The 25,424-nt window shown below is 38.0% G+C and overlaps 1 long non-coding RNA gene across 1 annotated transcript in view; it reads left to right on the forward strand.

Annotated features, from left to right (window-relative positions):
* Positions 1-13,774, forward strand: part of LOC143662722 (uncharacterized) — a 66,833-nt gene extending 53,059 nt beyond the window's left edge. Inside the window, exon 5 of the long non-coding RNA XR_013165570.1 lies at positions 13,705-13,774. This is a non-coding gene — a long non-coding RNA (uncharacterized LOC143662722). The remainder of the gene's footprint in view (positions 1-13,704) is intronic.
* Positions 13,775-25,424: the final 11,650 nt, after the last annotated feature.

Genomic DNA, 25,424 nt, shown 5'->3' on the forward strand with positions numbered 1-25,424 from the left:
AACCACAGACAACACATAAAGGAATGAGAGAGGCTACATTCCAACAAAACTTTATGAACACTGAAATTTAAATTCCATCTGATTTTCATGCGTCATGAAATATTTTTCCTTTGATTTTCTTTTTCAGACATTAAAAATGTAAAAACTATTCTTAGCGGATAAACCTTACAAAAATAGAAGTAGTTTGTTGACTCTTGCATTATTTTATCACAGTATGAGGAATTCCACAGTGACAAACTTTATATGTATAAGCAAGTTTTAAGTACATGGCACTTAATAGGCAAGTTTGAATTCTTTGTAGTTCTTTTTCTCCCTCTCGCTTCTTCCATCTCTTCCTTTCCTTTATGGTCACCTCTGGAATCCTTTCCTTTGGTCTATCTTCCAGACAATCAGCCTAGGTTAAATTCCACAAGATGGTAGTTTAGCTGATGTGGTAGTTAGATTCAGTTGTCAGTTTGGCCAGGTGAAGGCACCTAGTTCTGTTGCTGTGGACAGGTGCCAGTGGTACATGAACCTCATCTGTTGCTCATTACATCTGCAGTTGGCTAAGAGGCATGCCTGCTGCAGTGAATGATGTTTGACTTAATTGGCTGGTGCTGAAATGAAGAGCTCAACGTAGCACAGCCCAAGCAGCTCAGCATACCTCATCTCAGCACTCGCAGCTCAACCCAGGCCTTTGGAGATGCAGAGAGAAATCACCCTGGGGAAAGTTGTTGGAATCCAGGGGACTGGAGAGAAGGCCAGCAGAGACCATCCTGTGCCTTCCCACATAAGCAAGAACCTCAGATGTAAGTTAGCTGCCTTTCCTCTGAAGAACTAATGAAATAAATCTCCTTTTATTAAAAGCCAATCCATCTCTGGTGTGTTGCATTCTGGCAGCTAGCAAACTAGAACAGCTGAGGATAGTTTTTTGGGTTTTTCTTTTCCAGTTTTCTCAACTGTCTTCTACACATCCCTGACACATTTCTCCCTCTGTCACCTCATTGTCCCCTTTGTTATTAGTGAACTCCTGGTTCATTGTGAAATACTGTCTGCAAATTGCCCATTGAATTGAGGATATCTCTGTACAGTTTATATCCTTGTGAGTAGGGGGAACCAAATTGAGGAGGTCAAAAAAATTTTTAAAGGAAGTCATGGGGAATAATGATATTAGTCATTGAACTGATCAAAGTACCTTGAAGGGCCCTTTGGTTTATTTGGTATTTTATAATGGGCTTAATCCAACTGAACTTCATCAGACAGGCCTGGGACTTGTCCAGCTTTGGAGATGTTCATCATAAAACAATAATGCCCAGGAGTCCCAGGAGAAGAGGAAACTTTCAGGATTTTATATGTCCTCTGCCTAATAACCTCATCCTCCCTGAATAAACCTTAGTTCAGTAAATGGACCACCATCTACCTACTTGTGAAAGTCAGATCTCTAACTGGGAGCCATATTTGATCCCATTCTCAATCACCAAGTCCTATTAGGTTTTTTTTAATTGATTTTTTTTATTTTAATGCAGTTTTATTGAGATATATTCACATATCATAACCTATTAATTTTAAATCCTTTATATCTTTAAAGTCTGCCCACTTCTGTCTATCTACACCTTCATCTCTTTAGCCCATCCAACAAACAACCTTCTCTTGCTTGAACTGTTGCAATTGCTTCTGAACCAGTCAACCCACATCAATTCTCATACCTATCCAATCTGTTTTTCATTGGTGGGAAAGGGGAGGTTGGAGAAAAGTTCTTGGAAAGAGAAGAAAGAGGTGGAGCAGTTGTTGAGGAGAGAGAAAATTTAAGTTAAGGAGAATTTGAAGGAAATAGCTCCCTTTTCTCTTGACATGTTTTTGAGTGCGTATGTTTTCCTTGTGGTGACAACCTTTGGAGGCTGGTAGCAAGGAGAGGAAAAATGAGAAGAGGACCAGTATTATCTGAGTTACATGCATTATTATTCCACTTAATTTTCCCCATCAACATATATGTAGATAATATTATCATCTCTCTTATCAAATTAAGAAATTTAGACTCAAAGAATTTAGCACCTTCCTCAAAGTCATGTCCAGGAACAAGAAAAGAGTCAGAGCCCAAACTCAAAGTGAGGCGTGCACTCAGACCCCACATTCTTTTGTTTACAGTTGCCTTTCAGCAAATGGAGGAGTCTGGTTTGTCACAAACCTTCCCACATACTTTGGGCTTAAATTCAGAGCACCTGAACATCGTGGAAATGAAGTGTTCTGGTGAATCGACTTCTCTGTGGTCTTTGGGACTCGAAAAGATTCTCTTCCCACAATTCTCCAATTCTGGAGCTCCATTTCTGATTGTGCCAAAATCCAGAGGAAAATCATCCAGTTTCAACTCAGTATAATGAGCTGGGCTGAAAGGCAGAAGTTGGTTGGCTCCTTGACATCTAAAGAACCACTGTGCTTCATGCACAATAAATCGGATTTGATTGAATAAAAGAATATTTGTTTCCTTATATTCAGCTTGTGAATCATTCTCAAAATATGTTATTTTGTTTACTTATGAGAATTGATACTGCAACTGCTGATCTGTGTTTACAAGACTACATTTTTAAAGGGGGAAACCAGCTATCTCACACTCTCACTTGGGCTGGCTGCCACTGCCCTTAGGAGACTGAAATGAGCCACTAGACCAGTTCAGTCCCCAGAGAGGGTTTTGCAACTCTGGCTTTGAAGTAGAATATTCTCCCATCAGACATGGAACAAATAAACCACTGTCAGACCTCATTTGCTCTGTGGAATTAAAGTAGATTGAGAAATACAGCTCTGTTTCTTGCCTAGAGAGTTCCATCAAGAAAAGGGCTTTGAAGCATTTTTCTGTATCAGTGCTGGGTGACTTTGCTACATAGTGTTATCATCACAGTGGCAGCCAAAGCAGCGCCCTGCCCCTGCCCCCCCCCCCCCCCCCCCCCCCCCCGCACCTTCCTCCCAGATCCCTTGCATCCACATAGCAAAGAGCACTTTGAACTGTGTTTGTAACATGTTCGCTCAAATCCAGATCCTCCTGGGACTTCCTTTTGTTGGAACTGAGCCATTCTCTGATAAGGGTGATGGACTTGCCTCCCCTGCTCCAGCTCACCACAGGCTGTTACCAACAACACATTGTTCTGTCACTGAGTTTGAGTAAACACAAGGCAATTGAAAACACAACTTGATTTATATCACACTAGGAAGAATTTAAAAGCTCAACTGACTTCTTACTGGAAAGGGGAAATGATTCATATTATAAAACTGCATCTTATTCCCACTTTTCGCTTTTTCCTTTCTTTCCCCTCCACAAAGCCTTCTTAATTTCTCAGTAGATACTGAGCTAGGGGATGAAGAGATAGCCTGAGCCAGACATGTGTGTGCAGAGCTGACTGTTTAGTAATATCGGATTTGTGAAGTGGCCCCTCCCTCCCGATGGCTTGGATTTGGCTGCTGGAGTTGGTGTTATGAGATCATAACTTAAATACAACTGTGCCCTAGCTATGGACTCTCTTTTTCTTTTGTAGCTTGTCTTCAGTTACAGAGATCTTCAGAGCTTGTGTTCTTCGCAACAGCAGGAGCCATGCGTTTTGACACAGGAAAACAAAAAAGTCCTTTATGACAGAAGATGGGGTGGCTTTATTAAGCCCTTTTCCTCTTTACAATTCATCCAGAATTCCCTCTCCCCTCCTGTTTGCGAACTGAGGCATTTCCCCTCTGGGCTTTTTCCAAAGCACTGGGTGATGAGGTCTTATATTTAAACTTAAAATAATCTATATTAGAAATAGTTATTTGGGTTGAATGGCATGACTATTGAGATGTGGGGGGACAAGGAGAGGAGTGGTAGATGGGAAGATATGTGCAGGCAGGGGTGCTTCTCCCACTTCTAGGACTTACCGAGCCCCCTTCATCTCCTTGTCCCTTAGGCACTGATGGTCCAATCCAAGCTAACTGCAAAATGTGCCAAGGTGATGGCCCTACTTCTTCCACTTTTCTTCCTTTTCTTTCCCCTTCCTACTCCTTACTCCTTACCCATCCTCATCCTCCACTGCCTCCTGATGAAATGCTGGTCTAAATCAGGTGGGTGGGACCCACAGTGTAGTTTAATTCTTTCCTGCTCTTGGATGGGAGGAGGGAAGGAACAGAGGACAGGAGCTGGGTGATGGGCTTAATTACATAGACATAGGCTGGTTTTCAGGCTAATCTTTATTTTCTTCCTTCTTTACCCATTCCAGTAAGCCAAGAGTCTTAACCACAGATAATGGGGTGGTGTTCTGGTTCAGCCACAGGTACCTTTTCACCTCAGTTTCTATACCTGTAAAATGAAAGGATTAACCCCATCCAAGTCTTGATCACAGCAAGCTGGTGTCTGTGCAGAGGCTCCAAAGAAATTATGATCTTTAAATCTGAGGGCCCCAGATCAACAGCACGATGGGTAGAGATAAAGGCACGGCTTCCTGGAAGAGGCTGCATGAGCTGCTAAAATGCTAAATGACCAGATCAGACAGCAAGATCCCTTTGGTCTCCGTTATGACTTTTACTGGAACACTCAGACATGAAGTGTTCTCTGAAACAGTAAAATGATTTGCTTAGCCTGCTTTATTTTCCTCTATGCCTTTACTCTTCGTGCTTTTTCTTTACTCTGTCCATTCCCAGAATTATGAGAGTAATTTCTTCCTCTTTTGGTTTACAGTTTCTTGGCTGACTGCATCTCTCTTACTTTCTATATCCTTTTCTTTTATGTTTTTTAAGCTCTTATAAGAGGACATTTTATTGTTAATTATTTACCTTTTTAGTTTCAGAAACAGGAACAGATTAGCTCAGTCCAACATGATTGGCAGTTGGCAAAATCTAGGCAGCAAATGTTCTGATTACTAAGGTTTTAACTTGGATATTTTTAATATCTAGCCATCTAACACTTCACACATAATCCCAAATAAACGTGTCTTCCCCCTCCCACTCATTTTAATACCTCACCTACTATACTTCAGAATGGAAATATCTTGTATCTTGATTAAATGTAATCCCCAGAAGACAAGTTCAACTGGACATGATAACCATGAAGACATAGTGATGTCAGATTGTATCAGCTACTTTGTTCGTTGATGTCAATAGTCTGACAGCCTGAGAATTTTCCCACCATCAACAGAACACGGATGGGATATTTCACTTGGCCCTTCTAGGAGTTCATGTATCTGTGCCCCAGGGACTGGTCCTCCTTGAATATCCACTTCATGAAGAAGGCATGAAGAGGATAGAACCAGCTCTTGAAGCCAGAGAGCTCAGTACATCAACCATGACCTCAATTGTTTTAGCTTCATTTCAGTTTCTATAACTACATTCACAAAGACTCTGGGCTCTGTACTATAATTCTAACTTTCACGATAAAACAATTATATTGTGTCCATCAAGTGGACCGAATAATATTAAAAATCCACTTAGCAAATGAGTAGTAAAATAAAGACAAGAAATATTAATAGGGGGGTGATGAATGCACAATTATATGATGATATTGTGAGCCACTGATTGTATGCTTTAAATGGATTTTATGGTGTGCAAATATATCTCCATAAAATTGCATTAAAAAACAAACAATACCACTGAATTGTAGATTTGACAGTGGTTGAAATAGAAAAATTTTAGTTGGATATAGGTTATTACAATAAACATTAAAAAAAAATTAAACCCTAAGTTTTGCCTTCAAACCATTTAAACAGGTATTTACGAAAGATGTTAGGCAAAGGAGATACAAAAGTGGCTAAGAACTTGCTTATCTTCCAAGAATTCATAAGCTTTTTGGGGGAAGAGATAATAGTCAATGAATTTAGTAATGACAATACAATGTGATGCAATATGATAAATGCTATAGCAATGGTATGACTATAATGTTGTGGGAGTGAAGAGAAGAAAGTGATTAACTCTGCTTTAGGGAGTAACATGAGAAAAAACTGTCTGGTGAAATGATACTTGCCCTGGCCCTTAAAGGGTAAGGAACTACAACAGGGCAAGAATGAGGAAAAAGGTTTCCTGAAAGAAGAAAGAACATAGAGTTATTCATTCAACAAATTTGAATTAAATCTCTATTATGGGATAAATTGGTGAGTAAAACTAGATAAGTTTTCATGTTTCATTGGAGCCTACAGTGTTATGGAGCATGAACAAAAGCAAGAAAATATGACAAGTACTTTTTAAAAATAATGATTTATTATGGAAAATGTCAAGTAAATAAATACATACAAAATAAACTATACGAAAGTAGAGAAACAGAAAAATAAAACCCCAAGTAAGCATCACCTAGCTTCAATAATTATCAACTCTTGTTTCTTGTTTCTTCTTTACACTTGCCCACTACAATCACTCCCAACCTCAGATGTTTATTTTGAAGCAAACCTCTAATATTCGGTCATTTCATTGTTAATATTTAAGTAACTTGATGGTTTAAGTTGTGGAGATATAAGTAGTATAATGTGAACAGAAGCCAAGATTTCTTGGGGGAGAGTAGAAGAAGAGAAATATGGCTAAGATGCCAATTATTATTCAACACGCATCAATTTCTCTTCTTTATTTTTACAATTCCTGTATATTCAGGGCGGCAACATATCTAGATAAAGGATTATATTTTTCAGTCTCCCTTGCAACTAGTTATAGTAATGAGATTAAGCTCTGACCAGTCAGGTATAAGTGAAAATTACTGGGAAAGACTTCTCAGAAGCCTTTTTAAAAAAGGACAAGAGGACGGGAAATGGTGGCTCAGTGGCAGAGTTCTTGTCTGCCATGCCGGAGGCCGGGTTTGATTCCCAGTGCCTGCCCATGTTAAAAAGAAAAAAAGAAGAGGACAGGAGTCTAGAGAAGACTCCTCCTTATTTTCCTTCTTTGCAAAGGTGAATTTGCCATCCTGGACCTTGCAGTGACCTTGACATTGGAAGCCAACAGTGCTGAGGGTGATAGAAAAGAAAGAGAAAATACCTGGTGACTTCACGGACCCTCCACATCTACTATGGACTGCCTCCTCCAGAAATCTTTAACAGGGTCAAATAGATTCTACGTATTCAAACTGCTATTATCTGGGGTTTTCTACTTCATGCAGCTAAATCTAAGCCTAACTCATAATGAAATGAGCATTTTCTAGACAAAGATGTGGTAGAGAAATCTAGTCTGCATTGGACTGAGAGCTTTTAAGATACAGGCTTGGAACATTCTTTAAATTCCAAGGAGGACATGGAATAGCCAGTTTATCTCTGCTCATCTTGGATACCCATACAGGGAATAAGATCAAAGCGTCACCATTGAACTAATGACAGCTAGCTGAGGTGGCACAGTATCCTAGAGGAATTAAAGGAGTTTTTTTCTTCTCCAACCCTTTCTGCTAGCTGAATGTCACATTGTCATTTATTAGCTTGATTTAAAGGAAGCCAAGAATAATCTCATCAGAAACTAGTAAAATATGATACTATTTCCATTGAAGAAGTGGTTTGTTGACCCTTAGAGTAGGTGACACTGTGTGCCAGCAGTATTTTCTGCAGTGGCATTCAAACCGAAAAGTTGCAGACTTGACCTGTGAGAGCTTCCCAACATAGACCATAGGTGCTGAGGGAAAGAAAGCATAATTTGTCATCAGGGCACAAACCAGGCCAAATCAGAGCTCAATCAGAAACCTAATCACACACCCAGGAGAACTAGAAGAGCAACAGCAAATCAAATTCAAAGCAAGCAGAAGGAAGGAAATACCAAAGATTAGAGCAGATATAAATGAAATAGAGTAAAAAAAAAAGAGTGGAAGGGAGGAAATCAACAAAGCCAAAAATTGTTCTTTGAAAAGCTCAATAAAATCAACAAATTTTTAGCTAGACTGACAAAGAGCAAAAGAGAATAGATGCGAATAATTAAAATCAATAATGTAAGGATGGTCATTAGTATCAGCCCCACATATATAAAAGTGATCATAAGAGGATACTTTGCAATCAAATTAGCCAACTTAGATGAAATGGACAATTTCCTAGAAGCGTACAAATGACCTACACTGACTCTAGAAGAAATGAAAGATCTCAACAGATCAATTACAATAAAGAGATTAAATCAGTTACCAAAAACCTCCCAACAAAGAAAAACCCAGAACCAGATGGCTTCACTGGTAAATTTAACTATTTCAGAAAGAGTTAATACCAATCCTGCTCAAATTCTTCCAAAAAATTAAAGAGTACGGAGCAGTCCTTAACGCATTCTGTGAGACCAGTATAATTCTAATACCATAGTCAGATAAAGACATCACAAGAAAAGAAAGCTACGAACCAATAGCTCTTATAACTGCAGATACAAAAATTCTCACCAAAATACTAGCTAATGGAATCCAACAGTACCTTAAAAAATTATGTACCTTGATCAAGTGGAATTTATTTTGGGTATGCAAGATGCTTCCTTATGTTTATGAGTTTTATAGTTTGGTTCCTTATATTTAGGTCTTTGATTCATGTAAGTTAATTTTTATATATGGTGTGAGATAGCGGTCACCCTTCATTCTTCTACAATAGATATCCACTATTCTTTTCCAACAGAATGGACTTGGTGCCCTGATAAAAAATCAAATGGCCACAGTTGTGAGGGTTTATTTCTGGACTCTCAATTTTATTCCATTGGTCTGTATATCTGTCCTTGTGTTTACTATGCTGTTTTGACTACAGTAGCTTTGTAATAAGTTTTAAAACAGGATGTGAAAATGAAACATATGAAAATCAATCTATGTATTACACCGCACTAATAGAACAAAAGAAAGAAACCATATGATCATTTCAATTGACACATTAAAGGCATTTGACAAAATCCAGCACCCGTTCTGAATAAAAGCCTTTAGAAAACTGGGAATAGAAGGAAACTTCCTCAACACGATGAAGGGCACATATGAAAAACACACAGCTAACGTTGTAATCAAAAGTGAAAGACTGAATGCTTTCCCTCTAAGATCAGGAATAAGAGAAGGATGTCCGCTGTCGCCACTGCCATTTGCCATTGTACTGAAAGTTCTAGTCAGAGCAATTAGGCAAGGAAAATAAATATGCAAAATAAATACGAAGCAAAATTTTCCTTATTGGCAGATAACATGATCCTATATAGAGAAAGTATCAAAAATTCTACAACAAAGGCACTAGAGCTAATAAATGAATTCAGTAAAGTGGCAGGATCAACACACATCAGTAGTGTCTCTACACTAGTAGTGAACAATCTGAAGAGAAAATTAAGAAAAAATATTACATGACAATAGCAACTAAAAAATTATATCTAAGAATAAATTTAACCAAGAATGTAAAGGATTTATGCATGAAAAACTAAAAAATACTGTTAAAATAAATTTAACAAGCTCTCAAAAAAAGTGAGGACCATTCCAAGATCTTGGATTGAGAGACTAAAAGTTGTTAAGATGTTAACTCTACCAAAAGTGATTTATAGATTCAACTTAATCCCAGTCAAAATTGCACCACCATTCTTTACAGAAACAGAGAAGCCATTCTCAAATTTATACAGAAAGTTAAAACATCCTGAATGTCAAAACCATTTTTAAAAAGAAGAACAATATTGGAGGACCCACACATCCTGTTTTTAAAACTTATTACAAAGCTACTGTAGTCAAAACAGCATAGTAAACACAAGGACAGATATACAGACCAATGGAATAAAATTGAGAGTCCAGAAATAAACCCTCACAACTGTGGCCATTTGATTTTTTATCAGGGCACCAAGTCCATTCTGTTGGAAAAGAATAGTGGATATCTATTGTAGAAGAATGAAGGGTGACCGCTATCTCACACCATATATAAAAATTAACTTACATGAATCAAAGACCTAAATATAAGGAACCAAACTATAAAACTCATAAACATAAGGAAGCATCTGCAGGCATTATGCTAAATAGTGGTTTCTTAAGCTTCACCAGTAGCACAAAAAACAAAAGAAAAAAAATAGAGAAATGAGATCCTGTCAAAATTAAAAACTTTTGTGAATCAAAGAACTTGATCTTTGAAAGAGACAACTTACAAAATGGGAGAAAATAGTTTGAAACCATATAGCTGATAAGGATTTAATCTGCAGACTTTATAAAGAAATTCTACATCTCAACAACAAAGAGACAAACAACCCTATAAAAAATGCTTGACTAAACATTTCTCCAAAGAATATAAACAAATGGCCAAAAGCACATGAAGAGATGTTCAACATCATTAACCATTAGGAAAATGCAAACCAAAATCACAATGAAATACCTTTCATATCCACTAGAATGGCAACTATTAACTAAATAGAAAAATAACAGGTGTTGGAGAGGATATGGAGATAGAGGAACACTCATAGTTGTTTAATGGTAGTGTAAAATTGTGCAGCTATCATGGAAGACAGTTTGACAATCCTCAGAAAGTTAAGTGTAGAATTACTATATGATCCAGAAATCCCACTTCTAGATATATATATACCCAGAAGAATTTAAAGCAGGGACTCACACAGATATATTTGCACACCAACGTTCATAGCTGCATTATTCACAATTGCCAAAAGACGGAAGCAGCCTAAGTGTCCATAAATAGACGGACACAAACAAAAGTGGTATCTACATGCAATGGAATATCATGCAGGTATGAAGAGGAATAAAGGTCTTATACATGCAATGACATGGATGAACCTTGAAGATATCAAGCTGATTGAAACAAGCAGGACACAAATGGATAAATATTGTATGTTCTTACTGCTATGAAATCATTACTGTAAACAAATTTATAGACTCAGAAACTAGAATATACGCTATCAGGGGCCAAATAAGGGGTAGAGAATGGATAGTTAATAGCTAATTGGTACAGAATTCCTGTTTGGGGTGATGGAAAAGTTTAAGTAATGGATGATGGTGATGGTAGCAATGTATTGTGAATGTAATTAACACTGCTGAATTATATCTCAGAATGTGTTTAAAAGGGGAAATTTTAAACACAAAGGGAAAAGATTGTATATATGTTACTAAAACAAAAAAAATAATAAGATAGCAACCAAATAGTTAATGTCAATGTAATGCAGTACGCGACCCTGGTCTGGATCTAATAATGGAGGAGAAAGGGCTTAAAAGGACATTATTGGGTGTTCTAGTTTGCTAGCTGCCGGAAGGCAACACACCAGAGACGGATTGGCTTTTAATAAAAGGGGATTTATTTTGTTGGTTCTTCAGAGGAAAGGCAGTTAGCTTTCCACTGAGGTTCTTTCTTACGTGGAAGGCACAAGATGGTCTCTGCTGGTCTTCTCTCCAGGCCCCTGGGTTCCAACAACCTTCCCCGGGGTGACTTCTTTCTGCATCTCCAAAGGCCTGGGCTGAGCTGCAAGTGCTGAGATGAGGAATGCCGAGCTGCTAGATTGTGCTACATTGTGTTCTCTCATTTAAGCACCAGACAATTAAGTCAAACATCACTCATTGCAGCACAGACACACCTCTTAGCCGACTGCAGATGTAATTAGCAACAGATGAGGTTCACATACCATTGGCTTGTGTCCGCAGCAACAGAACTAGGTATGCTCACCTGGCCAAGTTGACAACTGAATCTAACTAACACATTGGGACATGTAAAAAAATCAGAATATAGACTGTAAACCTTATATCAGTGTTGAAGTTCTTGAACTTGATAATATATTTAAGGTGGTTACATAAGTAAATATCCTTGTTCTTAGGGAATGCACATGGAAGTATTATATGTTTAAGGAGCAGGATTTATATACAATCTACTCTTAAATGTTTAGAAAATAGATAGAGATAGAGAGATAGGTGGGTGGGTGGATGGACGGATGGATGGATGGATGGAATAGATTTATATGGCAAATGTGGTAAAATGTTAAAATTGGTGGAGTGAGGAGTGGTAGTTGGGATTCTCTTTATTAGTTTTGTATTATTTTTGCAACCATCCTGTAAGTTTGAAATCAGTTCAAATTAACAAATTTAAACAACAACAACAACAATGGAGGCAGGTTTCATTTTTGGTTAGAAGGCCAGGAATGTGAAACTGTGCATTTGTGCCATCTCTATTGGTCAAAAGACTGCTGCCACAGATTCAGGTATCACATCTATTTTCAAGGCAGGAAGGAGTGGAGGCTGATGAGAAAGAACGGAATTAGGGTAAATGCTGGGTTAGCCCAACACTGTCTTCCAGACACTGTCCTGAGCAGTATTCAGCAGTCTCAAGGCAAGCACAGAAAAGACTCACAAATCACCTCCAGATGAACCCTGTTGCAGGACAATGGGACAAAGAGGTTGAAGAAATGCATAAAGAATGGTTGAAGAAATGGGCTATGGAGTCCAATGGGCCATGGACTAAGAAGGGAGAGGAAGACAGTAGGGGGCTGAGGGGTACGGAGAAAGCAGAAGAGTCAGAAGTGACCTGTAAGCAGTAAATAAATAATAACTTACATGGCAAAGAAGATGTGGTTGTAGAAGTGGCCATCAAAAGTTGTGATTTTAGAGGTGAAATTGCTTCACATGATATCAAGGTCTGTGCTGTATGGGTTGCTATGGTAAAAGTAAGGAAAAGTCACTGAGATGAGAAGATCAAGAATCTGAGTGACCAACGTATTGGGCAGGCCATTCACAAGTATGGTGGCATCAGTTAGGATAATGGCAGGAATTGGGGAGGTTGCAAATGGGCTTGAGGGAGAGGATGACTCTACGTCTGCTGCTTCAGTGAAAGGCAGGGGTTCAGTGGGGAGTGAAGTTTGGGAGGTGGGGGTGAGAGATGGTGGCAATGGAGTGATGAGAAGATGCATAGAAAACAGCAAGAGGAAAGTTTAGAGGGTGGCAGTGCTCAGTATCATCAACCTTAAAGGAACAGAGGTTTTATAAAACAGTAGAAAAGGAATTATATAGACGTGACAGGAAAACAGGGGTAAGAATCTTAGTGAATTTACTGACATGGTACAAAATAAATTTCAACAGTCTTTTGTATTGCATGGGTGGCAGGGGTGGAGGTTAACAAAGCGGACAGACCTGTGTAGGGAATTTGGAGAGGAGGCATTTAGTCACCTTAGAATGTAGCTGTGGATATGAGTCCTAGGGTCCAGGTTGGGTTATCACTTTATAATTACAAATTTTTAAATTATGTAATTCTGGTGATTCCTTTTCCTGGGAGTAGGTTTTCCTAAGGTGCAGTCCTGTGTCTTCTCTTTGTTCTCCTATTATGAAAGAATGACTTTACCTTGTTTTTCCTCTTACCTCCCAGCCCTGTTAACAATTATATTCTAACCTGACAGGGTACTCTAAAGAAGATTGTAGATTCTCTCTACTTGTTTAAATTTACCTCGTATTTACACATTTGCTCAATACTTGGTTAAAATAAGGAGAGGAGATAGGCTCACTGAATGACATACTGTAAAGGAAGAAACCAGTTTTTCCCTCCTGGCCTTATTAAAAGACTCTTGGCTGAAACCTCACCTCTCTCTCTCTCTCTCTCTCTCTCTCTCTCTCTCTCTCTCTCTCTCTCTCTCTCCCCCTCCCTCCCTCCTGCAAATCAAAGCAAATTGTACTTCTTATCTCTGTGCCTCAGAAAAGTGTGTTGAAGATTAATGGAATTGTTACAAGGTCTTTGGATGAAAGCATACCAGTTTATAAATCACTCTTCCTAGCTGTGTTGAATATTATACTAGATAGGAAAGTAATATACTGATGGAAAATCCCTAAAATTGTCCTTCTTCTGAGCAGTCCTCTTCCCTTTCCCCCAGATGTGAAGCTCAAAGGAGACCAAATCATGGGAATGGGAAAAATATCTGAAGCTCCCTGGGGATTCCATGGTGAGATGGGATCTTTATGGGGGTGGGGGGTGGGGGGCAGTTTAAAGCCTGTCCAGGTGGGCCCTGAGCCACATGTAGCAGGGGTTGTTGGAGTTGGAAGCCATTAGCTCAGAGCTTTGTTTGTTCTTTCAGGAAGACAGTGGAAGAGTGACAGCACAGATAACCGGATAGGGTGGGGGTGGGGTGGGAACGGAAGAACCTGGTAACTAGAACCTCAAGGCCAACAGATCCCAACCCTGAGAGAGCAGGAGGATAGGGTGGGAGTGAGCTTTGGGAGACTTCTCCTGTAAACAACTCCCTAGGAGGTGAGGTCAAAGAAGGGTTTTCTAGGTTTTGGTGCTAAGGCCGTGGGGATGTAAATGTCAGGGTGCAGGGGTGAGTATTCCCCTGAGAGTTCATGTCTTCAGCGATAGTTCTTATAAGGTAAAGTATAAAGTTCTTATAAGGTAAAGTACAGCAATGTAAAAATCCAAGTTTTGAGGATCTGGGGAAGCCAGCCAGAGACTAGAAGTCTCAGTCTCTCAAACCAAATCAGCACTTTTCATGTAAACCTCTTGGGGCTTCCTTTTTTCCATCCATAACTAGAACTGTCCCACTTAAGATTATTTCTCTTGCAGGCAGAGACCACTCAGCATGAATAAAGGGAAAGTTGAGGATTCATCTGACAGGGGCCAGATAAAGTTGTATTATGTAGTATTTTCTCAAAACACAACAGAAGGGTGGGTCACGGTGGCTCAGCAGGCAAAGCTCTTGCCTTCCATGCTGAAGACCCGGGTTTGAGTCCCAGTGCCTGCCCATACAAATATATAAATAAAAATAAAATTAAAAAAAAAAAGACAAGAGAAAGATCTTTAAATAAATTCCAGCCAAGAATTCTTTACCCAGCCAAATTGAGCTTCAAAAGTGAGTGAGAGATTAAAATTTTCACAGACAGACAAAGCTGAGAGAATTTGTCAAAAAGAACCTGGTTCTATAAGAAATACTAAAGGGGGTTCTGACGGATGAAAAATAAAGACAGGAGAGAGAGGTCTGAAGAAGGCACATAATTGAAGAGTACCAGTAAGATAACTTAAAGGATAAAAAGAGAAAGAGGGAAAAGAATATATAGATCTGACAAATAAAATCCAAAGGATAAGGTGGTGGATTTAAGAAATACCTTTACAGTAATAACTTTGAATGCTAATGGGCTAAACTCAGCAATTAAAAGATACAGATTCACAGAATGGATTAAGAAATATGATCCATCTATGTGCTGCTTACAAAAGACTCATCTTAGACCCAAGGATATGAAAAATAAGAAATAGAAGATTTCAACAGAACAATCACAAATAGATTGAAAGTGAAAGGTTGGAAAAAGATGTTCCATGCAAGCTGAAACCAAAAGAAAGCAGGAGTAGCTACAGTAATATCAGACAAAATAGATCTTAAATGTAAAGACATCATAAGAGATAAGGAAGGACATGACATATTAATAAAAGGGACAAAAGAAGAAATAACAATGATAAATGTGCATGCTCCCAATCAAGGATTACCAAATACATTAGGTAAACATTGGCAAAACTGAAAGGTGCAATAGACACTTTAACAATAATAGTGGGAGACTTTGACACACTATTCTCCTCTAGAGATAACCCAACCAGGCAGGGGGTTGACAAGGAAATAGAGAACTTAAAACTATCTGATAAGTGAATTAAACCTAACAGACATTTATATATCATTACACCCAAACACCAAAATGTATCTTCTTCTGTAGTATTCATGGAACAGTCTCTAGGATAGATCATATGCCGGGGGACAAAGCTAGTCTTTAAAAAAGACTGAAATTTCTCAATGCACTTGCTCTGGTAATAATGGAATGAAGCCTGAAATCAATAACCACCAAAGAACCAGAACTTTCACAAGTATAGAAAGATTAAATAATGCACTCTTAAATAATCAGTGGATCAAAAAAGAAATTGCTAAAGAAATAGATAAATATCTGGAGATAAATGAAAATGAGAATACAATATATCAGAATTTATGGGATTTTGGAAAGACAGTGTGGAGATGGAAATTTATTGCCCTAAATGTCTACATTTTAAAAGAAGAAAGAGCAAAAATTGAGGCCTTAATGGCTCACCTGGAGGAACTAGAGTAAGAATAGCAAACTAACACTAAAGCAAATAGAAGAGAAATAACAAAGATTAAAGCAAGGATAAATGAATTGAAGAATGACAATAATAACAAAAACAATAGGAAGAAACAATAAAACCAAAAGTTGGTTATTTGAGGAAATCAATAAAATCAATAAATACCTAGCTAGACTGACAAAGTAAAAGGGAGAGAGGATGCAAGTAAACAAAATCAGAAATGGGAAGAGAGTCTTTACCACAGACCCTGAAGGAAAAAAAAAAAGCATAAGAGGATACTATACAACTATATGCCAACAAACTAAACAACTTTGAGGAAATGGAAAAATTCCTAGAACCCTATAAACAAACTATACTCACTTGAGAAGAAATAGAAGATCTCAACAAACCTATCACAAGTAAAGAAATTCAATCAGTCATCCAAAATCTTCCTAGAAAGAAAACCCCAGGGCCAGATGACTTTACAGGGGAATTTTATCAAAATTCCCAAAAGAACTAACACCAATCTTGCTCAAACTCTTCCAAAAATTGAGGGAAAAGAACACTGCCTAACTCACTTTAAGAAGTTAACATAACTCTAATACCAAAACCGGGTATTAGTTTCTACAAGAAAAGCAAACTACAGACCTATCTCCTTAATGAATACAGATGCAAAAATTCTCAACAAAATGCTAGCAAATCAAATCCAATGACACATTAAAAGATTTATACATCCCAATCAAGTGGGGTTTATAACAGGAATGCAAGGATGATACAACACAAGAAAGTCAATCAATGTAATACAACACATTAACAAATTGAAAGGAAAAAAATCACATAATCATCTCAACTGATGCTGAAAAAGCATTCAACAAAATGAGCATCCTATTGTGATAAAAATACTTTAAAAGTTAATAATTGAAAGGAAACTTCCTCAATATTATAAAGGGAATATATGAAAAACCCTTTGCCAGCATTGTACTCAATGGAGAGAGATTGAAAGACTCCCCTCTAAGATTGGGAATGAGACGAGGATGCCCCCTGTCACCATTATTATTCAATATTGTACTAGAAGTTCTAGCTGGAGCAATCAGGCATAAAAAAGAAATAAAAGGCATCCAGATCAGAAAGGAAGAAATAAAACGTTCATTTTTTGCAGATGACATGATACTAGGAAAATCCTGAGAAATCTATGACAAAGCTTCTTGAGCCAATAAAAAATTCAGCGAAGTGGTGTGATACAAGATTAATGTGCAAAAATCAGCCATGTTTCTATGCACAAGCAATGACCTAACAGGAGACAATTAGGGAAAAAATTCCATTCAAAATAGCAATGAAAAGAATAAAATATCCAGGAATAAACCTAACCAGGGATGCAAAAGACCTGTATACAAAAAAATATATAACATTACTAAAAAAAAAAAAATCAAAGAAGATTTAAATAGGTGGAAAGATATTCCATGCTCAATGGATAGGAAAGTTAAATGTAGTTAAGATGTCAGTTCTATCTAAACTGATCTACAGCGTCAATGTAATACCAATCAAAATTCCAACAACCAAACGATGATCATGCATCTATGTGATGATGTTAAGAATTACTGATTGCATATGTAGAATGATATGATTTCTAAATGTTGAGTTAATTTCTTTTTTTCTTTTTTTCCATTAATTAATAAAAATAAATAAATAAATAAATAAATAAATAAAATAAATAAAAAATAAATTAAAAAATTCCAACAACCTACTTTGAAGACTTGGAAAAGCTAGTTATCAAGATCATTTGGTAGGAACCAGACTGTGAATAGCTAGAAATATCTTTTAAAAAGAGAACAAAGTGGGATTAATGCTTCCTGCTTTTAAAGCTTATTGCAAAGTCACAGTGGTTAAAACAGCCTGGTAATAGTATGAAGACTGAAGTATTGACCAATGAAATTGAATCAAGAATATGGAGATAAACCAACAAATCTGTGGTCAATTGATCTTTGACAAGGTCCTCAAATCTACAGAACTGGGACAGAAGAGTCCTTTCATTAAATGGGCATGAAAGAACTGGATATTAATAGCCAAAAGAATGAAAAGGACCCTTACCTTACAGCCTATACAAAATTAACTCAAAGTGGATCTAAGACATAAATATAGGAGCTAGTACTGTAAAACTTCTAGAAGAAAATATAGGAAATACCTTCAAAACCTGGCAATACAAAGTAGCTACCTAAACTTTACACTCAAAGCACAAGCAATGAAAGAAAAATAGATAAATGGGAATGACTCAAAATCAAATGCTTCTATGCCTCAGAAGACTTTGTCAAAAAGTTGAAGAGGCAGCCAACTCAATGGAGAAAATATTTGGAAATAAAGTTTCTGATAAAATTTGATATCCTGTATACATAAAGAAATCATACAACTCAACAACAAAAGAACAAACAACTCAATTATAAAATAAGCTAAAGATATGTGTAGACATTTTTCTGAAGAGCAACTACAGATGACTACACAGCACATGAAAGATGCTCATTTTCATTAGCATTCATTAGTATTATAGTACAGCCACTATGAAAGACAGTTTTGCAGTTCCTTAGAAAACTAAATATTGAGCTGCCCTATGACCTGGCAATACCACCACTTGGTATATACCCAAAAGAGCTGAAAGTAGTGACACAAACAGACATTTCCACACCGATGTTCATAGCAGCATTATTCAGAATTGCCAAAGGATAGAAGCAATCCAAGTGGCCATCAACAGATGAGTGGATAAATAAAATGTGGCATATGCATAGTGATGGAATTTTATGCAGCAGTAAGATGAAATAGGTCCTGAAGCACAGGACAACATGGTTGAACCTTGAGGACATAATACTGAGTGAAATAAGCAAGACACCAAAGGATAGATACTGTGTGATTTTGCTATTGGAACTTGGTAAAGGCAAACTCAGAGGTTATAATATAGAATACAAGGGACCTACAGATACATAGATGCTAGAGATGAGTGAATCATTAGTTAATAAGGTTGAACTTAAATGTAAGGGAATGGATGAAAGTGAAGGCAGTTCATTAGTGAGTCTCTAAGTAATATTACTATAGGGGTTGTATAGAGCCATGTATCTCACCAATTAGCACTACAAATATAAATACATTATTGCATGAACTACTTCAAAGGTATGCAATCTTGTACAAAGAGTAAATAATAGAGGGGTATATTAGTTTGCAAGCTGCTGGAATGTAATATACCAGAAATGGGATGGCCTTCATAAAAGGAATTTAATAAGTTACAAGTTTACAGTTCAAAGTGTATGGAAATTTTCAAACTAAGGCCTCTAGGGAAAGATACCTTAATTCAAGGAAGGCTGATGCATATTGAACACCTCTGTCAGCTGAGAAGGCACACTGGTCCCTTGCTGTTCCCTTGCTCTTGGGCTCCATGCTTTCAGCCTCTGTTTCTATGCAGATTCTTCATTTTGCTTCTCTGGGGCTGACTTTCATCTGTTGGCTTCCCTTGACTCTCTCCAGGTTCTGGCTTGCTTAACATCTCCTGGTGATGTCTGGTGGGCTCCAAGCATCTTCAAACATTTGTGTCTCTGTTCTCCAAATGTTGGCATCTGTGTCAGCTCTGCTCTGAAGTTTCTGTCTGCTCTCTTTCTGTTAGCTCTGAGGCTTCTGTCATTTCTAACTCTCTCCAAAATGTTCTCTCTTTTAAAGGATTCCAGTAAGCTAATCAAGACCCACCTGGAATGGGTGGGGTCCCATCTCCATCTAAGCAAAGTTCATAACCACAATTGCATGTGTCATCTCTCTGTGGAGATAATCTAATCAAAACTTTCCAACCTACAGTATTGGATCAGGATTAAAGGAAACAGCTGCTCCCACAAGATTGGATAATGATTAAAACATGGCTTTTCTGGGGTACAAAATATTTTCAAACTGGCACAAGGGTTATGGGAGGAAAGTACTATTGCAAGCTCTCGTTTATATTTAGAAGGAAGACATCAATAGCGTCCCAGCAATACTGGGGTAAATAATTGGGAGCGAAAAACAAGAGCTAAGGGGAGGTTTCGATTTTGTATTTAGTGAGGGTGCATTTATTAGGTATTTTTCTCCTTGGAGCAATGAAGATTGTCTAAAAATGAGAGCATTAATGGTTGTAAAACTAAATAAGGATAAAAAAAGCTAAGTGAGGATAATATAAGACATGGATTATTGACTGTGGACATTAAACATGATTCCCAATGGAATGAAGTGGTTGAAGGATACATTGACTGAGAAGTAGAATGGCAAGCTGTGGTTTACATATTTGATGGAATATTGTGTGGCTATAGAAAGGAATGAAATTGTTAGGCATGCAGTGAGGTGAATGTACCTTGGTGACTTTATGTGGTACAAACTAAGTCAGAAACAAAAAAACATATATTGTATAGCCTCTTTTAGAAAATAACTATTAAGAGAATTGGGATTTAGATTGTAAGCTCAATGGCAGTCACATTTAGTCCAGAGCTGTAAATGTTATTTCTAGATTTTAAGATGCTGTGCTATACATATATAACCTGTTATCTCCCTGGAACTTTGTCCATCTGTGTGACACCTAAGACTCAGAGCTGGAGTTCTGCACCTCTGAAAGTCAGCATTGCTACATATAACTGTTAAAGAAACCAAAAAAGAGATCAGCCTCTAATTAGAGACAAGAATAAAGCTGATAGCATTGGGAATAAGGTAAATCAGAATACAGAGGTAAGAATGACACCATCAGTTTTTTAGAATTTCACTACTGTATGAGACCAAAGGAAGAGAGGTTTATTTTGTCCAAAACTGAAATTTTTCTGTAGTACATAATCTAGCTCAATCTATCTAGATAGCTCATTTAAACACATGGAGCCCAAAATGGGAGGGCTTGTAATTCTGTATAGCTTAATATAATAGCCAAATACACCCCAGAGTATGTTGAATAGTTAATTTAAAAGAATTGGCAAAGTCCATTGAGGGACAGGAGAAAAAATATGGAGCTATTAAGCTTCACCACCAGGGAAACCCCTAATACTATCTCAAACATTAGGGACACCCAAGTCAATAGGCCAAGCCATTGATCCTGAGACTTGCTTGTGAAGCTCATTTCTATAGCAGAGAAACTAAGTATACCTGTAGTTATGCCTGAGAGTTACTTCCAGAAAATCTCTTTTGTTGCTCAGATGTGGCTTCTCTCTCTAAGCCCAACTCTGCAAGTAAAATTATTACCATCCCCTCTAAGTGGGAAAAGACATCCAGGGGCAGAAGTCCTCCTGGCAACATGGGACATGACTCCCAGTGATGAGCCTGGCTCTGGTACTGTGGGATTGACAATGCCTTCTTGACCAAAGGAGGGAAAAGAAATGCAACAAAATAAGATATCAGTTACTAAGAGAGTTCAAATAGAGTTGAGAGGCTATCTGGAGGCTATTCTTATGCTAGCTTTAGTTTAGATTTGCCAAATCCCTTCCAAAACCATTCCTGTCAGCCCTAAAGAACACCTTAGGTTTTATCTGAGATTCTACATAAGTTCCAAGCACTATTATTACCTCTAGAAACCTACAACCTTCACATGGGTTCCTAGGCCAGATAAATCCTGAAATTCAGAAGGACCAGTCTCTCCAAGAATATCAACTATTTCCACCCCAATATCCCATATTATCAACACCCCATTCCCACATGGAAAATGTTAGAATGGATGTGGCCCAAGTATCCTAAAGATTGGGAGAAGAATCAAAGGACAAGGAGGAGTTATAACACAGAAGATAAGATTTAACAAATTAGTATGACTGCTGAATCATTATATTGATATTTTCCCCCATCTCCAGTATCTTGGAGCAGCTAGAAGGATAAACCTAAAATTGTGGAACTGTAACCCATACCAAACTCTGAATCTGTTCTATAACTACTAGTTACAATGTACTTTGAAATTAAAAAAAAAAAAACTGTCTTAACTAATAAGAGTGTTCAGTAAATTGTCTGTCCCTTTAAACATGATAATACAAAAATCAGTAGCATTCCCATGTACCAACAGAAACTATTAAAACACAAAAGTATAGAAATCATATTTATTTTTAAAAAAGCAATGTAAAGATCTTTAAATAATAACTATTTAGCCTGAGACAGACACAAAAAAGTGGAGTTTTGAAAGAATTATATACGTGTGGATGATTGTATTTTCACAATCGTACAGCAATCTAAAATATTAATATTCACATGATACTTAATAGCAAAATTTAACGGTACCTCCCATTTGGTTTGCTTGAGATTGGCACTTGAGCAAGGAAGTTTGCAGAACATCAAGAATTTTAATGTCACTGTTTTGTCATACTTAAGGAAACACAATGGGTGCATCTTTCTTTTTATTTTGCACATGCCATTGCTTAAAATAATTGTTTTTGCGTTATTGCCAGTGTGAGGATCTAGGGCCCAGTATTTCCCTCAATACTGAGAGCAAGTCATAGCATGTAGCCACCTACATGACTGGAACAGACATTAAACATCATCAGACCTCCTCAGGGGGGAAAGAATGTACAAATGGTGTCATGTAAACTAGGCATTGAAACTCCTCTTGCTCACTGCTGATAACTTCCAAACCCCTGTGCCATGAGACCTTGCTGAAATTCTCTTGTCACACCCTGTGATGGTTAGATTCATGTGTCAACTTGGCCAGGGATGGTGCCAAGTTGTCTGGTCAGGCAAGCCTCGCCTAGCTGTTAATGGAAGGACATTTCAGGAACTTAAATCATCAGTCAGTTGGTTGCATGTATGGCTAATTACATCTGTGATCAACTAAGGGGAATGTCTTCCACAATACAGAAATCTAGTCAGTTGTATTTAATTGAATTGGTTTGACTTGATCAAATCTGCTGGATGTAATCCAATCATTTGAAGGCTTAAGGGAGAGGTGACAATTTTAGCAGTCAGAAGAGAGAATTTTCATCTCTATTTCAGCCAGCCAGCCTCTCCTAGGAATTCACTGACCTTCATTGTTGCCAGCTTGCAGCTTGTCCTATGGAATTTGGACATCCCCACAGTTACATGGGACACTTTTATAAAATCTCATATTTACAGATATCTCCTGTTGCTTCTATCTCACTAAAGAACCCTGACTAATACACCATTCCATGCACCACTGATAGATTGAGTAAGGTGCAATGTGTGACCAATGAAGAGCTATGCTATACTCCAAAAGAACTGCATGAGTTTTCCAATTTATATAGATAGAAATTAGGGGAATATGTGTGAGAATGGATATTAAGGGTGTGGGATAATGGTGGAAGGAATATAAAGTTGGATCAGGCTTTATTGAGTGATTGATTGATTGATATGGGCCCACAATGCAGAGATACTGCATTCAATATTATAGCTTGAGGTGTTAGAAAGGGTGGTAACAGTTTGTTTGGGTGGTTGGCTGAAATATGGATCAAAAGGTGGCTGACATTACCTGAGGTCAAAATTCCAGGACTGCCCTGACATAAGATAAATGAGGGGATACAAAGGCTTAGAGAGATTGGAATATTAGAGGAGAGTTATCATGGAAGACCTGCTTATATAACCACAAGAATGTCCAGAAGACACAACTTTTACCAGGACTTTGAGGAATAAATTTACGATACTAACTCCATCATCCTTGAAGAGCTTGTGCTTGTCCTTCTCTGGGTCAGATATTACTGTGGGAACTGCTGTTACTGAGCTGGAATCCTTAAACACAATGGGGATGATCAGATTCTGAGTGAGCAGAAGCCACATGGCAGCAGTTAAATGCCAAAGACAAGGCAGGTGTGGCCACCACAATGGACTGCAGACTTAAAGCAGGAGTCAAAATCTGATTCACAGAGACTTGTGGTGTTGACTAGTAGGTAATGGAATACTTAGAAGCATAATAGGTAGGCAGTCTACCAAATTCTTGTTTAATCTGTATAGGCAGAAGAGTTCTAGGTCAAGCGAACAAAAGTATAACTTGAGTTACAAAAACATAGTCACCATCCTTTAATCAATTTCCAAACTTAAGACAATTTACTGACCCAGAGCCCCTTGAATGAGGGGAAGGCCAGGTACACTTGGGGAAGGATCATATTAAACTGCCAAAAATTTATACTATTAATGGTATAACTTAATATTTATATTAAATATTAATTTATTAATATTTCCTCAGCCTTCCCCAGGGAGACCTATAGCCATTTATCAGGGTAACTGTGCACTGGGGAAAGGGAAGTGATCAGATATTTCAGAGATTATTAGACATTAGCTCAGAAGTGATATTAATTCCAGGAGACCCAAAATGTCATTCTGGTCCACCAGTCAGGACAGGGACTTCTGAAGGTCAGGTGATCAATGGAATTTTAAACCACGTCCATCTCACAGTGAGTTTGGTGGGTCTCTGGACCCATTTTGTGGTTATTTCCCCCATTCCAGAATGCATACTTGGAAGAGACATACTCAGCAACTGGCAGAATCCCCACATTGATTCCCTGACTCATGGAGTGAGGGCTATTATGGCAGGAAAGGCCAAGTGGAAGCCACTAGAACTGACCCTACCTAGCAAAATAGTTAAATCAGAAGCAGTACTGGATTCTTGGAGGGATTGAAGAGATTAGTGCCACTCTTAAGGACTTGAAGGATGCAGGGGTGATGATTCCCACCACATTCTCATTCAACTCTCCTATTTCGCCTGTGTAGAAAACAAATGAGTCTTGGAGGATGACAGTGGATTATCACAAACTTAACTAGGTGGTGACTCCAATTGCAGCTGCTGTTCTAGATGTGGTATCATTGCTTGAGCAAAACAACACAGTCCCTGGTTCCTGGTATGCAACTATTGATCTGGCAAATGCTTTTTTTTCAATAGCTGTTAGTAAGGACCACCAGAAACAGTTTCCTTTCACCTGATAAGGCCAGCAGTAGGCCTTCACTGTCCTGCTCAATGGTATATCAACTCTTCAGCACTATGTTATAATCCACAGGGATTTTACTCATTTCTTCCTCCCACAAGACATCACACTTGTCCATTAATTGATGATATCATGTTGATGGGACCTAGTGAGCAAGAAGTAGAAAATACTCCAGACTTATTGGTAAAGTATTTGCATGCCAGAGGGTATAAAATAAATCCAACAAAAAATACAGGGGACTTCCATCTCAGTGAAATTTCTAAGTATCCAGTGGCATGGGGCATGCCAAGATATCCTTTCAAAGATGAAGGACAAGCTGTTGCATCTGGCCCTCCTACAACCAAAAAAGAGAGAGTTCATTGAGGACCTTCATCAGAGTTGCCAGCTTGCAGCCTGCCCTACAGACCTTGGACTCTATATTTCCATATGTGAGATACTTTTATACATTTTATGTCTATGGATATCTCCTGCTGATTCTGTTTATCTAGAGAACCCTAGCTAATACACCCACCAAGCCATAAAGTTGCATGTGCACAGCAGCACTCCATCATAAAATGGAAATGGTATTATTTTGGTTTGCTAAAGCTGCCAGAATGCAATATACCAGAAGTGGGTTGGCTTATACAAAGGGGATTTGTTACATTACAAGTTTACA

Source organism: Tamandua tetradactyla, chromosome 2 (assembly GCF_023851605.1).
Source record: "Tamandua tetradactyla isolate mTamTet1 chromosome 2, mTamTet1.pri, whole genome shotgun sequence".
Taxonomy (NCBI): domain Eukaryota; kingdom Metazoa; phylum Chordata; class Mammalia; order Pilosa; family Myrmecophagidae; genus Tamandua; species Tamandua tetradactyla.